The sequence below is a fragment of the Phalacrocorax carbo genome, chromosome 12, assembly GCF_963921805.1.
Source record: "Phalacrocorax carbo chromosome 12, bPhaCar2.1, whole genome shotgun sequence".
In the NCBI taxonomy this organism is placed as follows: Eukaryota; Metazoa; Chordata; class Aves; order Suliformes; family Phalacrocoracidae; genus Phalacrocorax; species Phalacrocorax carbo.
This window is the reverse complement of record NC_087524.1, coordinates 22,794,912-22,812,435: the sequence shown is the minus strand read 5'-3', so window position 1 is coordinate 22,812,435 and position 17,524 is coordinate 22,794,912. Positions and strand designations below refer to the sequence as shown.

At 47.7% G+C, this 17,524-nt stretch overlaps 1 long non-coding RNA gene across 1 annotated transcript in view; it reads left to right on the top strand.

The window, feature by feature from the left end:
- LOC135315529 (uncharacterized) overlaps positions 1-17,524 on the top strand; it is a 206,537-nt gene that overhangs the window by 11,578 nt on the left and 177,435 nt on the right. The window contains exon 3 of the long non-coding RNA XR_010375023.1: positions 683-815. This is a non-coding gene — a long non-coding RNA (uncharacterized LOC135315529). The remainder of the gene's footprint in view (positions 1-682; positions 816-17,524) is intronic.

Here is a 17,524-nt window from a genome sequence, read left to right as displayed (position 1 = left end):
TCGTATCAATTTAGTACTGTGTAAGCTAAATAAATTATGGATGGTGTGTTCTCCAATCTTGTCTTTCACTACACAGTGCCAGGAACGTTGTCAGTGGGGATGATGGGTCGTTCACAGGTTACGTGTTTACACTGATAAGGGAAATTCGGCTAACCCCTTCGATGTGGAAAGCTGGCACAAGGTATTTTCTACAGCTGTGACCATACAGTTTTAAATATTGCTTGAAGTTATAAGGATTGAATTTTGATTTCTTTTGAACTAGTTAGTAGTCTGCAAGTAAAAACTCAGCAAATATGCTGTTGTCCATCCAGCAAATTTAAAACTCATGCAGTGTTTAAAAAATGTCATTTTCCTTTGAAGTGCTGTACTTTAATATACACGTTACTGACTTTGCCCATTTGGCTGCAATCTCCTGGATTCCCTTAGCAGCGTTAGGACATTTGGTAAAGCAAAGCTTCCTGTGCCCGAGCAGCTCCTCCTGCCTTCTCTGGAACCAAACGTTAGGGTAATTCTAACCACTAAATAAAGCTCCTGTGCTAACTCTTGGTGCTAACTATTACATGTTATTAGCTCTTTCTGTACAAGAAGAGAATGGTTTGTCATGTTTGCTATTCTGCTTATCTACTTTCTACTTTCAAGTATGCAATACTCAAAACATCTTCGTATTGTTTTCTGTGTGCAGTAGTGCTCTCTGCTGTCCTGGAGTTACAGCTGCAACAGGGAAACGTCATCTGCTGTGGCTGATCCTTTGCCACTCATCCCGGAGGCTCGAGTGTTCTGGGTACTCCCTCGGTGGTTTCACACCCTCCTCTGAGGTACTGGCCATTCGTAGGTTTAACTTAATGCAAAACGAACTTTGCATTCCGACTAGTTCCTGGCTTGTAACGCGTCTCTCCACGAGTGGTGGGATGGTGTTTCCTCTGCCTGAGGGCTGGGTGCGAGGCCAGGGTGGGCTCCAAGGGACCCGCTGCCACTGGGGCCACCCAGCACCCGGGTGGGAGTCTGGGGCAGGGGGACCATCCGAGACAGTGTGGGTTTTGACCTAGATCTGGATGATGACAGCTTTAATTTCCTTATAAATAAAAAATCAGGAGTAAGTAAGCATATTCCTTAGAGTTTGAGGTAGTTTGTGGATAATGTAGAAACACTTAATTTTAACTGCTAAAGCAGTAGTGTTTTATGTACTTAAATCATTCAGTGTTTGTAGCAACCTCTGCTTGTAGCTAAAGACAGTTGCGTTGTCCTGGGGAAGTGGAAGGTTTTCAAGTACTAAAGCTCTGAAGAGATTCCTGTGGTTGGGGGGCAGGGAGCATGGAGTAGAACAGGGTATATCGGGATATAAAGGGCTTTTCCCTGACATTTCCCTGCCTGGGAGCAGCAACAATCGTGCCTGGGGTCTGGGGACTGCGTGTGTGGGAATCGCGCCTTTTCTCCATCCCTTCCCCTCAACCCTGGGGAGGTACACGGGCGTTCACAGCAGAGCGGTCTCTGTTCTGGCACAAAGTTCTCTTGGATTATGATAAGCTTTTATTTCTGGACACTGATATTTGATCCTGTCTCATCGCAGGATTAAGCAGGGACAAAGGAACTTCATCAGCTCTAAACCAGCACTTGAAATCCAGGGTGAGAACCTGCCTCTAGTTTTCACAAAAGCAGAGAACTGAGGATCAACGAAACAAATCTTAAAATAGTCAGAGCAGAGGTCAAGGGTATCAAACAAGAAAGCTCCAGAATAAAACATCCCTTGGAGCCTGTGCTTGTTCGCAGATAAACCCTTGTTGCACCTACAGTGCCCGCGTGAGCGTGTCCATCACCTGTCCCACCGTACCTTGCTGTGCACACATGGGAGCGTTCCCATGCCAAGCAGACCCCACCGAGGCACTTCCCCCATTGCTTTTGTGGAAAAGGAAACTGGATCTCCAGGGATTAGGTGGCTCGAGGGTGGTGTAGAAAGCAGCTGTTGCATATTAAATGGAGGGATAAGAGGGTGAATAAGCATAGATTTCATTTTCTGTGTCGGCCTGAAAAAATGTTTGGAGTTTCTGCTTTTGTTTTTCTGTAGGTGGTGCCTTTTTATACACAGCCAAAGATCAGATGAGAATTTGGTTTTTCTTGGTGAACTTTGTTTTCTTGGAAGGATTGTCTGCACTGCTGGTGGTAAAGCGCAGAGGTCTTTGCTTCTAGCCTGAGAACTTGCGGTTAGAGTTTTCTTTTTGCGTTTTTTACACCTCCAGCTAAATGCTAGTAAGGACATTGTCCTTGGAGTGAGGCATTGTGCCCTCCCAAATAAGGTGTTGCTTGACAGTAATGGCTCAGTTTGTTTCAGTGGTTTACATAGAATTTATTATTTTCAGTGCATTTGTTGTTAAAAGCTCCAGAGGGAAACAAGCAGTGGTTTGGGTTTCACTGTATTTTTTAACTATTTTGAGCTACTTCCACGTCGTGCCTGTGATCCTGACGATGTCTTTAAGGTCTGACCGTTATCTTCCAAACTTGGGAAAGCTCAAGGTCTTCCCCACGCAAACCCCAGCAGTGACACATGAGGCTTCACCCCGCTAAATGGTGTCTGACCCCTCGTGCAGCCTGTGCGGTGCCCCTGCCCCGGCAGGGTGCCTCGGGCTGTGCCCTGCTGCTCGGAAGGGCTCCGTCTCCCTCAGCGGTCGCGGCTTCGACAAGGGACAGCCGTGCAGCGTTCCTAAAGCCAGTGACTTGTGCTTCAGGTTTCTTTTAGTTTTGTGGGTTGTTGGTTTTTTGTTTGGTTTGTTTGTTTTGGTTTTTTTTTCCTCTTTTCTGAAAGTAAGGAGTGGTTCTAGAACACACGTATTCTTCAGGTTGTAAATTCTTGGTATGCAATGCCTTTCTGCTTGTGGAAAGAGAAAATGTTTGAAATAGGAAAGGCTTTTCAAGCAGTTTTCAATTTTTACAATTTTTCTCACCCTTACAGTGCTTAAAAATACAAGTAAGATGTATAGCCTCCTACAGACATGGGGAAAAGTAAATACAGCGGCTTTCATTGAAATCGCTACGTCTGCTTTTCTATGGCTTTCCATCAAAACTATGAATTAATGCTGGTCCTTCCGTCTGCAGTGCACAGCCACTTGGTGGCACCATTGTTCCTTATTATACCAGACTCTCACTAACTGCAGTTTCTAATAAAAACTATTTAAACTTTTGGGGTCTCTTAGAAACAGTTTCTCCACATGAATGAAAATAGGAACAGGTAGGATTTTTTTTTTTAATGCCTACAATATTATGGAGATTTATCTTAATGGACTGGCCTCTCTAGGTCATGGTTTTTCATCTTTCTTTAAAGTGAAAAATGTATAAAACACAGGGAAGTGTCTCTGAACCCTGTTTCAAGTATTCACACACTCCGAGTCAGTGGGTAGAATACTAATAAAGGAAAAGCGTTTTGTATGGAAATGCTCTATCACAAGTTAAAGGTTAAGGATTCATTTTTATACTCCATAAGAATGAATGCGTAATTGCTGTCTGCTAATTCAGAAAAATGAGTGATGGATTAATAACTACAAGACCAAAGGCATGACAGAGAAGACAGACAGCATGCTTTGTTAAAAATAAAATAATTCCCTAGGACATCTACCCTTCACATTCCTTTCTTCCTTCTCAACACTTCTTATGCATCCTTTTTGCAGTGTGCGCTGGACGAGGGCGGCTCATTTCCCCAGAACAATCCCACGTCCCGCAGCATGGGTCAGTTACAGCCGGCAGCTCCGGGCAGCCGCCTCCAGGTGGTGGAGCCCGGCTCGCCCCAGCTCGCGTTGGAAGTTGCGCTGTACGGTAGGAGTTAGGCAAAGCAGGCAGTGCAAGCCCTTGCCGTGGCGTTAGCCGTCGGCACAATGTGAGTTTGGGCAGCACGTTGGAAAGCGTCTGGTCTTCAAACTGTAATTTGCAATACTTTTGAGTAATGATATTCAGCCAGTTGTGAAGACGTTTTCTCTTGCGGAGACATTAAAATGAAGATTACCACAATATACTGAAACGCTGTCTTGGGAAGTTGCATTTCAAAGCCTAAGCCTTCCCAGTGTACATATGAAATTAAAGCAATAATAAAAGCACTGAGAGTCATTACATTGAAAACACTGTTTCTCCCTGACATGTCTACCTCAAATCATCGGTGTTTTTATCTTCTGGCTCCTAACATGGAAGAAATGCTTCTGGCTCATGCTGTAGAGGGGAGCAAAGTGACAACCAAGGTCCGGGTCTGACCCTTTGGTGGAGCAGGGAATTGCACCAGGTTGGTCTGGCTCCTGGTGTCCGTGCCCTGGTGCCTGGCGTTGGCCTCTCTGCATCCCTCCTCCTCCTCCTCGCCCGGTAGCTGTACTGCACAACGGACCCCAGAGGGTGTTTGTGGCCAGGGACCTGCTGCAGAGGCACTTTTCTTTCTTTTCCCTGCTCACCGGTTGCGCCCACACGTATCTTCCACCTCATGTGCTCAGAGGAGGGGAGAAGAGCTCATCTTTTATTTTTTTTCCCCTTCTTGATCTGCACCCGTCTGCGCAGGCAGCATCATTGAGCCTTCACCCAAACCGCTTCCCTATCTGCTCAGCTGGCCCTCGCGGAGAGGGCTTATTTCACTCTAGTGTCAGAAGGGCAGTTATCATGGGGTTGAGAGTAGGTCTGTTCAGGAAATCCCTGTTTTCAGCTTTAAATATTCTTTAAATTCTATGAAAAATAAACAGGTCTTTAATTAAACCTGGAAAATCCATATGCTGCCCCCCATCCCCTACCCCAGTTGTATTTATTGAAATGTGGCTTTCCCTGGAAAAAAAAAAACTTTTTTTGTAAGAAAACTTCATTTTAATATTTGCCAGAAGTAATTTCAGAGAGGCTATAAATCTGGAACACTGTATTTCCACTAATCCTACAGTGCATTAGATGGTGCGGCTGATACAGAGTTTGGGGAGAAAGACATCTCAATGGTTGCTGTTAGATTTCAGGGTTATTTCCAGTGATGCAGATACGCTCCCGTGGTGTTGGCTGGGTGGTCTTAGCAACTCCCGTCATAATCTTCTCTTACAGGGCAATCTCGTCTTACATTAAGTACTGATAAGGTAATGCATTATTTAAAGGTACTTTAAAATGTTATGTCTAGTAACTGGTTTTGTGGGTAATACCCCGTGATTGAAATGGTCTTGTCACAAAGGCTGTTCTTCCTGCCGTGATTTCTTTTCTCTCATTTCATGCCTAGAAAAGGTGCAGGCGTTTGGTCCGGGGGGCTTTGTGGTTGGTTTGCGTTTCAGCTGGCTCTTGGGCGCGTGAAGGGAAAGCATGGCAGCTTCTAGCAAAGACGGGCACGTTAATGAGTCAGACTTGAAAATCAGCCGATGGGGAGCAGTGAGGGGTTCTCGTTTTGGGCCGGAGGGATGCTGGTAGCACGGGTGACCTTCTGCTCTTGCTCCGGCACGGTGCAGTGCAGCCGCGGTATCTCATCCGTCGAGGGCGGGTGGGCAGCGGCGCGGTGTCCCTTGCACACCGCTGCACCTGGCTGCGCGGGCGGTGGCGGCCCGTGCGGGGGCACGGGGCACGGTCTGTGGGCTGCCCCTGCAAGCAGAGGGGTTTGCGGAGTTCTGCACTCTCCTTCCTCCTCTGCGGCTTTTGTGTGTGAGACGTGGTAGGGGAGGACACAAAACCAAAGGTTTTATAGCCAGATGCCAGTCTCCTGGGTTACTAAGCCACTGAGACTTAAAATCCTTCACAAACAATGCTTTTGTTAAATATATCCGAGTATAAATTAAATTAAAATAGGTAATACTTTATTAATAATTATAGCAGCAGGCATCCTCCAGTATTTAATGTAAGGAGCAGGACAGGATATGCACCGATGAACACTTACAGATATTTTTTTGGACCTCCAGCATTAAATTTTTGTCACTCCTCAGTGAGACCAAGTCTGTCCTCACAGTTCAGCATGGTATCCTTCATACAAGAGGAGAGTTTTCACGGAAGATCCCTTCGTGTGGAAGTTTGCATGGGGTTTGCAAGGAAGGTGCATGCAGTTTGCAAGGAGTCCTTCATTTGCAAGGCAGGTGCAAACAGCGGAAGGCAAGAAGCCAAGCCCCGCATGCCGTGGCACAGTCTGCGTCGGGGGCGGCTCTGGGAAGCGGTTTCTCTCGGTCTCTTTGTGTAAGGCAGGGATCTGGAGAGGGCATGTGGTGCCCAGGGTAAGTGAGGGCTGGACCTGGGCTTTAGTCAGGGAGCCAGCTCAGAGCCTGCTGAGGTTCTGCAGCACCCAGTGCTCCGTGGCGTGCACGGAGGCTTCAGCCAGGCACGGGACTCGATCTGCTGCTAGAGCTGCTCCCATCACCCACGTCAGCTCTCCGCACCGGTGGTTTGACACCTCATGAGCTTTGTATGAACAACTCGCACAGCTCGTCAGGAAGGTGTCTCTTGCGTTAGCCCCTAGGTTACTTCCCTTCTCATTTGCTTTTCTTTGACTTAAATGATTTTCAACGGCAAAGAATTAGGCAACTATAGTTGGAAAAAGAGTTAATCCATTGCTTTTCATATCTGTTCTGTTGATGCATCTTTCTTGCCTAAAACCTGATTATAATACCATAACTGAATGAATCCTGCAGTGTTTTGTGTCCTCTATGATTTTTTTGTCTCATTTTGAGTCTTGCTAGCACAGTGTCCCACCACAGAGATTTATGAAAGCAGAGATACTTTATTATCTGCAGGCTGTAAAGAGCCCTATTGTCTTCCCAATGATATTGGCTTAAATGATCATCACTGCATTTAATCTCAGGTTTAAAGTGCCATAGCTGAGATCAGAGCATGTTCCTGTGCTTGGCTGCAGAGGTTAATACACTGGACATTGGTTTGCTGCAGAACAACCATCGGGTCAGTGAAATGGCGTTGCTTTGCTGCTTTGGTAGGCATTTTTCAATGATATTTTTGGTTCAAAGTATTAGAAATTGAGTGAAGTGAAAGCAACAACAATTTTTGAGCTATTTCTGAAATATAGAGGCTTGCTGCCATTACAGTTCATTAGGTGATACGTATGGATATTGATGAACAACTGAATAAACTGATCTATGTCAGGCAGTTAATTAAAAATAATAATGGCATTAACTGAGAGACATCAATTTCCTTCTACTGTAGGGAAGATCCGGTCCAAGATTATTTATACCTAAAAAGAGGAGGATTCAGTAAATTACAAACTTTTAATAAATTGATGCACAAAGGAATCAGGAAAGTTTGCCAACAAACTTATAAATGACCCTTTGGACCGCCCAGTGCTGGAATTACGAGTGAAGGGCAGCAGAGACAAAACACAAGACCACCGCCTGTGTGGTCTGACTAGGTGACCCGAGGTTAGATGATAATCAAGTTAACACAGAATGCCCCAGAATAATAACCCCAAATGGCATTATGAAGTTAAAGAAGTGGAAAATTAATCAAGACCAAGGAAAATAGTAAGGGGGGTGGAGGGGCAGGAGAAGGTGGATGCTGGTACAAAAGGTCTTGTGGAACTGTAGCAGTATTTAATGAGCTGGACAGTATCATCCTGAAGCGTTTTGCAAAGATAGAAACTGCTTTGTGAGCTCCTGCACCTGGAAGGAAAACAGCTGAGGATCAGTTGCAGTGAACTCGCCCTGATCAAAGCCGCCCCAGTCAGGGGGTTGGGACCACCACGTCCACCGTCGGGCTGTTGAACCGCACGTCTGCGTGGCGGCTTCTGCAAAAGGAGCTGAGAGGTGACGTTTCCCTAACGTTATGTGAGGCCTGATCCAAGCCAAGTTAACCTGATTCTTCCTTGATTTTAGGAAGTAAAAGATAGTAACCAAGCCTCGGCAGTCCTACTGTCTCCATTCAGAAGAGCAAAGGAGGACTGAGATTACGTGAGCTGCTAAACAGGATGATACAGGCTAAGCGCGAATTGCTCCAGGGCTAAGCCTTCACCTAGCAGGGATTACACAGCTGAGCAAATTTGGATTTGTGTCATTGGAAGATGTTAAAATGGGGCTGGGGGAAGAGCAAAGGCAGAGCTGTGCCGGTCTGGAACAGGAGCACTGGCTGCCGGAGCAGGCAGGGACCCGGTGGGCGGCCGGGCTCGGCGCTGTGTGGGGCAGAGGGACGGGCAGCCCCCGCTCCCGCCGCTCGCTCCTCGCCTTGGAGGGCTTGGGTCTGAGCGGTTGAGCGTAAAGTGGTTGAAGGGTGGCAGGAGAGGAAAGAGGGAAGGAGTGACTTGGTTCCCAGCGGCAGTGCCGAAGTTCTTCCCGTCTTCGGAGGAGGGTGTGCACTGGGCATCAGCCACCCCGTCAAAGGGAAGGTCAGTGTGCACCTCTCTTAAAACAACACCCCAAGGTCAGATGGCCCCATTCAGAAAGCATGTTTTAAAATTAGATTCCCCTGTTCTCTACCCAAGAAAAAAACCCAAATCAATCCACGCCAAGCCCTTGAATGTTTCTTCGGAGAGGTAACAGAGAAAATCCTGAATCCATCAGCGGCGTTCCTTGTTTATAAACGAGAGAAGCATTTTCCAATGTGTGAGCAATTGTAAAATGATGTTTGTGGAAGAATTTCAGTGGAGTGTGGAGGAATACAGAGGTCTTGAGGGGACTAAGACTGCAAAACTTACTTCATGGCACACTGGAGAGCTTTAGCTTAGCCTGGATAGTGACTGATAATTATCTGTGTGAGGAATATTCCCAGCGTATGGGAGGTTTCCTGGCGTGGTCTGGTTCCCACACCTCCCCGTGGAGCTGGAGGCAGGCTGGAGCATGTGGACTCTGGGGTTGCCCAGGCCGATCTTGTTAACGTACCGTAAATACAATTTTTTATAAACTCATGCTTCGCCTTTACAATTTATAATTGAATTTTACGATCAATACATGTCCACAGGCAGTAGGCTGGCATGCCTGGCGATGCACATTTGCTTTATGAGTGGAGGTTTTGTTTTCCTTAGGCTGGCCCTTGTGGTGCTCAGCAACCGGAGGTCTTTGGCTGCGATCAAGACTGGGAACGCTTATTTTACCGCTTGCAACAAGGAGGGTGTTTGTGGCTCCCCAGGTGCTGCCGCCGCATCGGCAGCGGTGGCGGAGCACGGTGGCCGGGTCTGGCGCTCAGCACCAGTGTGGGGACAAGCAGCATCACTTGAACCGCAAGGAATAATCTCAACAAGAACCCCAGCAAGCTTGGGTTCTCCTTTAGCATTATGCTTTTGATGTGTTGTACAAGCTTTTCCTAATCCCCCTTCCCGCTGGCGAGATGGGTCAGTGCGCACAGCCCCACTTCCCCAGCAGAGGACGGGCAGCGGAGGACGTTTGGATGAGTTGCTGGAGGACAGGATGGGTGGCAGAGCAGAGGGCAGTCACTGATTTCTCCTTTTTGAGCCCGTTACTGGAGAACATCTTGCTCCTGTATGCCTGCATAGGCAGCTGTAGGTAGCCTCATGTTAATCTTACTTAAACTGCATCAGTTTAGTGTTTTTCTTCCAAGTTGGCTGGACTAAATTGGGTACTTGCTGCCATAATTAACTATTGAATAGGAAGTGTCTGATCTGCAGAGATACAGAGGACTTATTGCTCCTGGAGAAACTGAATGATGAGTTTAGCATTGGGCTTATTCTTAATAGAGACAGGCCATGTGCTGGTGATTGACCCTTCAACGCTAAATATTGACCGTATGAATCAATTCGCTGTGAGCGTCTCACCCAAATGTGTTTGGCCAACTCCGAGGTGCTGTAGAGCCTTCCTGGCACAGCGTGTAGAGAAGCGTTCCTGGGATAATCCATTGGTGTTACAAATGTAGGTAATAGATCTAATCACCGCATAGCTCAGCAGCTGCACGCCGATATTCCCTCTCCTGGTTTGCCATCTCTTTCCTTCAACGGCTTCTTCATTTCTTCAAGGACCTCGGTAAAGTAACGTGCCTGGGTGAGCCGGAGCGTGCGGGGAGCGGGGCCGGTGGGGTGGTTGCTCAAGAGGAAGTTTGCTTCTTGCTGAGGGAAAACCGAGCAGTCGGTGTAAGTTCGGCAGATGAGCAACGGGCTCATCTGCAGGTGTGACTGTCGTGCAGGGCTCCGTGGGGCGCTTTCCCCCCCGTGTCCAGCGTGGGGTGGTTCTGCAGCCCCCCTCACAGTTCGGTGCTTCCCTGCCCCTCGCTCAGCAAGCCTTCCTGGGGAAAAGCCTTTGACGAAGACGTTTCCCCGCGCTTCCTGCGGTCCTGCAATAACGCGAGGTCAGGGACGGCATCGCTGGGTTTTGGAAAACACCCTGTAAACGTGGAAGTGCAGTTTATGACATGGCAGGAGAACAAGTAACTAATAAATGGAATGTAGCAAGGCAATAAAGCGTCTCTTTCCATGATGTGTGAACCCCTGGTTTGCCTCTTGCCTGGCCGTGGTGCCGAGGTAGCTGCTGGGCGTCCCCGGCTCCGGGCGATGGTACCCACAGGCACCAGGCAACAGAGGGCAGTGCTCCAGCGCGGATGGAAATCAGCACCCCGCCTTCCCCCTCCAGGTTCATTATCAAAAATGTATTTGTCAGATTTTTAATAAAAGAACAAAGACTGTTTTCAATTTGTTAACTGCTTGATGATCTTGGGTAGATTGCCATTTAAAAAGCTCTGCTCCAGTTAGAGCAAGCACCAGGAAGCCAGTATGTTTTTAATATTAGTTCATCACGCTGCAAAAAGCAATAAGAAGAACAATCCAATCGAGGAAAAAACATTTCCTTAAATTATTTTTTTAATTAGTAACTTACGAAGATTTCTTATTAAAAAGTAAGAATTTAAAACTCAACAAACTGGTTTTAGCTTTTTAGAATGAAACGATCAGGGAGTGACTAGTCTCTCCCAGGCATCTGTAATGAAATATTAATTGGATAAAAGCTTTAATATAGATTTTTAAAACGGCTTTTTCCTTCCAGTTTAACATATTAGAACTGGAAACTGTTCTCATCTGCCTCTGTAAAAGCAGATGAGAACCTGACTTGCTGCCATTGTGGCCATTTTCTGCTGGTTCTTCAGCCTTTATTTACAGGAGGAATTAAGGAAGAATTAGGAACTGAACAGGAGAGGAAACGCAAAAGGCAAATCAGAGGAGAGAGTGAGAGGTTGGGTGCGATAAAGCAGGGGCACCAGACGAAGAAAATGAATTTAGGAAGACTTTGTACCCTACTTCTAGACAGAAAAATGCATAAATTCACTCCTGACTTTTTTTAGCAGAGAAACGCATGAGAATCAGCCTTTTGGTTCATGTACATGTACAGTTTTAACACTGGCTTTACCACTTAAGCTCTTCGTTATCACTTAAGGTCATAAAGCATTAAGCAGTACTGGCGATGAGTTAGCAAATCCCAGAGAGGCATATTATGTTAGTATTTTCTTAAAGGTGTAAAAGCTAATTGGAAAGAAACACTGATTCTGATAGCGCAGTTTTCTGGAAGGGATCTGTACTGGAAGGATAACAGCAGCGGAGCTTGCAGGGAGAGCTGCTTCTGCGGCCGGACCAGGGGTTTGGGTGGTGCCTGGCATGCCGCAGCCCGACGCACAGCCTGCGTTTGTGCTGTACCGTGACTAGTCGGTAATTAGTCTGCCCCTGAGATGGACAGGGAAACCAAACAGAACCGTTAGGCTTTCCCAGCAATCAAAAGAAAAAAAAAGAAAGGTGGGCACCTGCAGCTGTGGGTTTTGTTATCTGTTGCCTATAGCCTTAAGCTTGTCAGATACTGATGCCCTGAAAACAGAAGTGAAGGGGTCTGGGTGCTCCGTGTTTCGGTGTACTGTCCGACTTCAGAAAAAAGGAGCCTCAGAATGGAGTTTGGTTTTTTTTTTCTTTGCCTGCTTGTTTACTTTCTCTCTGATGCTCTTTTCTATATTTGTGTTTAAAATACTGTTCCTGCAGGGCACAGGTGGGGATTTGAAGGAAAGGGGTTACAGCTGGGGAGTCACCATTGAACTGATGAGGCTTTCGCCCGCTCTGGAGCAGCACAGCACAGACCTGCTGTCGGGGCCTGCTTTTGGCACGGCTGTCGTAACGGGGCTGTGAAGAGGAGACTTTCCTGCGCAGCAGCAGGACGAAATGCCAGATTACAGGTGTGCAGCCCCCGAGCGGGGAAGTAGGATTGATAGCGCTTCCCATAATAGACTGTGTATTTAAAGTTCTGCTTTCGTATCTGTTCCAGTTATTGCATTTACTACAGTAAATGTCAGATGTACAGTTAGTTACTGTGGTCAGTGATAAATACGGTTGTGTTAACCGCTTAATGCGTGTACAGATGTACACGTTAGAAGGTCATTGTTATTGATGTTTTTGCAGGTGTTTGAGCAATGTGAATGTTAACCTGGACAATAGCTCTAGCTTGTGTACATTACGTACAAGTGTCTTTTAAAAACGTATCATGAGATACCTCAAGGGAATAAAGACTCTTAAAAGTGATGAATCCCTCAAATAATATAGGTAGGAACTCAGGGAACCACTTCTGGATTTGACCCATAGGTTTAGTCAAAATCTGTGTTTCTGCTACTCTCATTCCCGATTCTTCTAAAGTATCCAGTTGTCCTTGCGACAGCATTCAGGATAAGGAGTTGAGTGTGTGTGCGAGTTGTGTTGTGCAGAAGGCAGCGATGACCCGAAAGGTTTCAGTCAATGTGGACTTTGGATCGCCAGCTAAACAAAGTGGGAGTCCAGTCCTCCTCCTCCTTCAGGAATGTATTTTTTTCAGTACTGAAACAAAACCTGTGAAGACTGATGAAAAATTTGCTAGCAGCTACACCTAGGGCTCAGCTTAGCTAGGCACAGACGGGCACGGTTCAGTCGCGCTCCTTGGAAGCGGTGTGGAGATGCCCCTGAAGCCGTCTCTGCAGGGAGGTCAGGCTGCCTGCCGTCCCAGCCGCGCTGCTGCTCCTGGGCGCTTTGCTCGGTCCTGGCCCTGGGCTGCTGATGTAGGGGCAGTGGCTGTAGGGGACTGCCCAGCAGCCCACCCCGCGTACCCCGGTGCCGCCGCGGGTTTGGTACAGAGCCACGCTTCCCTCCCCACTGCTCCTGCACAGCCGTGCAAGGTGAATTTGAACCTACAGACAGGTGAGAACAGGCCTAATAATTTATTTGTGATTTACGAAGCCAGAGCAGTACCTCTGATTTCAAACACGTGCTGATTATGATACTGATCTGACAGCAGCGAACTGCGTCCTTAGGTCTCTGAAAGAGCCGGGGTTGTGCAGAGCGCAAAAGAGCCAAGCGTGGCTGGTACCAGGGCTGTAGTCGAGGAGGAGGGAGGGAGGGGCTGCCGTGGCCCTCCCTGGGGAGGGTGTCAGGGGTGCCGGGGGTCTCCCGCTGGCCGCGTGGCCGAGGGCTGTGTCACCCACCGCTCCTGTGGCCGCTGCGGGGGGATTGGCCCGGCCACGGGGACACACAGGCTCCTGAAGCCTGACCCAAAGTACGTGGGATTAACACAGGGCGCCTGGGTGAAATTTAGTCTGTGTTATGGAAGAGGTCAAGGTGGAAAACCTGGTGGTCTCCACTGGCCTTAAACTTCTAACACTGCTTCTTCAAAAGCTGTTGCTGTTATTCTTTGGTTATGAAATACATAGAATCATAGAATCATTAAGGATGGAAAAGACCTCTTGGATTATCAAGTCCAACCACCAACCCAACACCCCCATGTCTTCTAAACCATGCCCTGAAGTGCCACGTCTACACGGTTTTGAACCCCCCTAGGGATGGCGACTCCCCCACCTCTCTGGGCAGCCTGTGCCAGGGCCTGACTGCTCTGGCAGTGAGGAAATTTTCCCTAATATCCAACCTAAACCTCTCCTGACGCAGCTTGAAGCCATTTCCTCTCATTCTATCACTAGTGACTTGGGAGAAGAGACCAACCCCCACCTCGCTACGACCTCCTTTGGGCTTCAGCCAGAGCGGTGGCATGCCGTCACCCGAAGGAGAGCTTCAGCATGGGCAAGGGCGCTGGCGTCTGCCTCACTGGTGCTGAGCAGGGTTCCCCTGTGCCTCGTGCAGTGAAACACATGATTGCTTGTTCTCATTTTTGTCATTTTCTTGTCCTTCTCCCTATTTTCATTTCCTCTCTGTCTTTTGATGTTTGTAGCGCGGTGGCGGTAGCACTCAGTTCTCATTTCCATGCTGTGAAAAGCTGTTAGAATGGATCTCAGTGACACACATTGTATTTGTAAAAATACTCTGCATATATTTACGTGTTTGAATGCATTGATATTTCTCATGGAAATGATGTATTAGGGTTTTAAATGTCTTGGATATTGAAATCAGTGAAATTAGATAACAATTCATTAATTTGAACATAATTGTCAGTGTCAGGAAGAGCTGGATTTTAGAAACAGGTTGTTTTTAAATGTGTGGCAAAGGCTTTTTAGAAAGCTTGTGCTAAAAATCTGTTGAATTTGCTGCTTTTCGCAGTCCCCGCAGCGATGGGTCAGGAGTGTTCTGGTTCAGGTTGTCTACTGAAGGTTTAAACACTTACTGTCAAACTAACTTCTGTCCTTACAGTATCTTCCTGGTGTTTTTCTGGGCTATTCAGAGGCCCAAATTTTCAGAAATTATTTCTCTCAAATGTTTCTGGAAATTCCAGGTACTACTTTCTTCGTAGCTTCTGTGCCAGGGGAAGACGCTGCCGCTCCGACGTGGAGCGGGCCACTGCCAGCATCCAGCATCCAAGCTTGCTTCTCCTGCCCTTGCCTTGGAGTTCACCCCTTGGTTGGCGATGGGTGACACCCAATCTCAGAGCCACAGAACACAGCAGGACTCTCCTGCATTTTAAATAATTAAGTGCTGAGTTATTCCAGTTGTCTGTCCTGTTTGTGTATTTTCAAGTAACTGCAAAGCCATAAAACTGCTGATCTCATGGTTATGGTGCCTCAACACAGCAACAAAATCTCCCCGAAATGGAGAGAGTGTGAGTGTCTGCGTGGGGGTTGCCTGGGGATGGAAATCAGAGCTGGTGCAGGTGAAAGGGATGAAGTAAGGCATTTCCCTGAGCATATGCCATTAACTTAAGAAAGTTAATCATATTCTTCAGCGACAAAAAACTATAAATATTTTTAAGCTATAAAAATCCGTTAGCAAGACTGCTTCTGGTGATCTTCTGTGACACAGCCTTAACAAAACCCCGTACCTAGGTGTTTACTGTGGCTGCAGTCCCGCTGGAAGAGAAACATAAGCTGTATATTTAACCTGTACGATCCTCTTCTGTGTTGAATTCTGCTCAGATCGTCTTTCCTCCTACCCTCAAGGTCAATAAAGGCAGAGCTGTTAAGGGCAGGTCAGTGACCTCAGTGTAAAAGGGCCCCGGGCACCCCCGGCTTCTGGAGCTGCTGCATCCGTGGCAGCCTCTAAAAGCATGGCCAGGGAAAGGCTGTCTGGGGGATGCCTCCTTCAACCTGCCACTATTCCAGCTGGGTGGGTTGGTTCCCTGGAGGCATTTTTGGCACAAATAATGATATTCTGCTGTTGCTTTCTGACAGCAGGAGCGTAAGCACCTCTTACCTGTTCTGATTTACAAACAGGATTTATGATTGCCTAATTTGTGCAATCGCTTTCTTGTTGGAAGCTACAAACTTAAACCCAGATATCAACAAATATAAAATGTTGAGCCAGAAAAGATGGATGGAGCTTTTTTTCTTCACCACAACCCTTTCTCTGAGACTTTTTTGCTTTGTTTCATGCTGTTATAATAATTGGCTCTCAGCGGGTATGACTGAGGGGCGGGACAGCATGTTTAACTGATGGATCTCCGTCCACAGTGGAGATCCCCCAGCCTCCCTGGCTGCCTTCCCGCGGGGTTGGGGTTGTCCTCGGGCAGGTTTCCATGAGGTGCAGCTTGCAGGGACACGGCCTCAGCACTGGCCTTGTCCCATCGCAGCCCCTTGGGGCTTGTCGCAGCAGTTTGTGACGGTGGGGCCTCCCACCGTCTCCCCTCCCGCCCCGACGACTGTCTCCAGGCTATGGGGATGGAGGGGATGGTGGGAGCATCGTACCTTGGTTGTCGTCATCGGGTGTAACGGGCAGGATGGTGAGCTGCTGCTGACACATCTGGGCCATTAATTCTGCCTTGGCTGTGAAAGGGGAATGGTTGGGTTTGTTCTTTTTTTGTGTGTCAGTTTGGCAGGGCGAGGCTCGCCGGGCGGGTGTTGGTGCGTCCGGTCCTCCTGGCTTTCAAGGCTGAGCACACAAGGGGAAGGCGAAGGCAGCTGGCAGGCTGTTGCTTTGTAGTGACCCAGCAAACTCGGATTGTCCCCTGCGGAGCGGCTTCTTGCTGTGAAACCCCCTTTTCCACAGAGGCCAGGGGGGCTTCAGCCCCATGCTCGTCCGCAGCCGATTCGGGTGCTCCTGGTCTGCTCAGCACTGCGCGGGCACACAGAGGTTCTCCGGCGTCACACGCGTACGGTCCAAGTATTAGTCTGTGATTATGCTGGTTTTGTGCCTGATTAACCGTAAAATAGATTACGATAGATTAATTAATCCAGGGAAGTTTAAAAATATTTTTCTATTCTTTATTTCCAAATAAACACTTCTGAAGCGGTCAAAGTGATCTGAACAGCAGAGGTGATGGGGCTGATGTCAGCCAAACTGGCTGCCAAGCTCAGCACCCCTACGGAAGAGAAGAGATCAGGCTGGGTTGAAAAGGGAGCTTTTTTGAGAAATACCTGTATTTCTTTTACCTGGGTACTTAATCCCCCATTTTGGAGGAATAGGTACCAGAAAACAGAGAAGAAAGTGTCTGCTGTCTCTCCAGCCCTCCCAGGTACGAGGGACCGTGGGGACCGTAGGCAGCACAGAGCCCTTCTGTCCTCCCCTTCTCCCCAGCGCGGCAGCTGCCGGCTGGTGGGGGCTTGCAGGCAGCTGCCTCGTGCTTTTCCGCTTGTGCTCGTCAGACCGCAGCTCTGGCCTTTCTGGGAAAAGGATGTGCTCAGAAATGTGATATTCCTCTTCTCCTTTTTGGCTTCCTCCCAGTGACCTTCACTGACGGGGGAGGCTGCCCTGTCAGATAATGATCAGCTATTTAAATGGTCTGTTTGCTAAGAAGGAACTTTCTGGCTCTTGAGTGACTTCTGTTGAATGTCTTGTTTAATCTTGTGTTGATGTTCATTTGTTTCCTGTTGAGGGTTTCATTCTAACATTTAAATTTAGTTGTTTTTAACTTATTGTGTTAATCTTTAGCGTCTTCCCGATGCGCGAGCACTTCATCTTTACCAAATGTGTGTGCAGTTGGGGTTTGATTTCTTGGTCAGACTCTGAATTCTCTGTGAATGCTGGAGGTGGTGGCTCAGGGTGGCCTTGGGGGGTGCTGCTCCCAGCTGCTGGTGTCACAGGCGCGCTGGGAACCCGCGAGCTGTGAATTGCTTCTTGTCCTTGCTTCCTTGCTTCCTTGCTTCTCCTCGTTTCCAGCATGGGGTATTTTTCATACCCGACAATTCAAAGCGTGTTAGCGATCAAGATGCGATGAGACACAACATCCATTACTTTACTGCAACTCAAATGTGTAATTTTTCTCTTTATCTTCCAACTCGGTAATGCTGTCAGGAG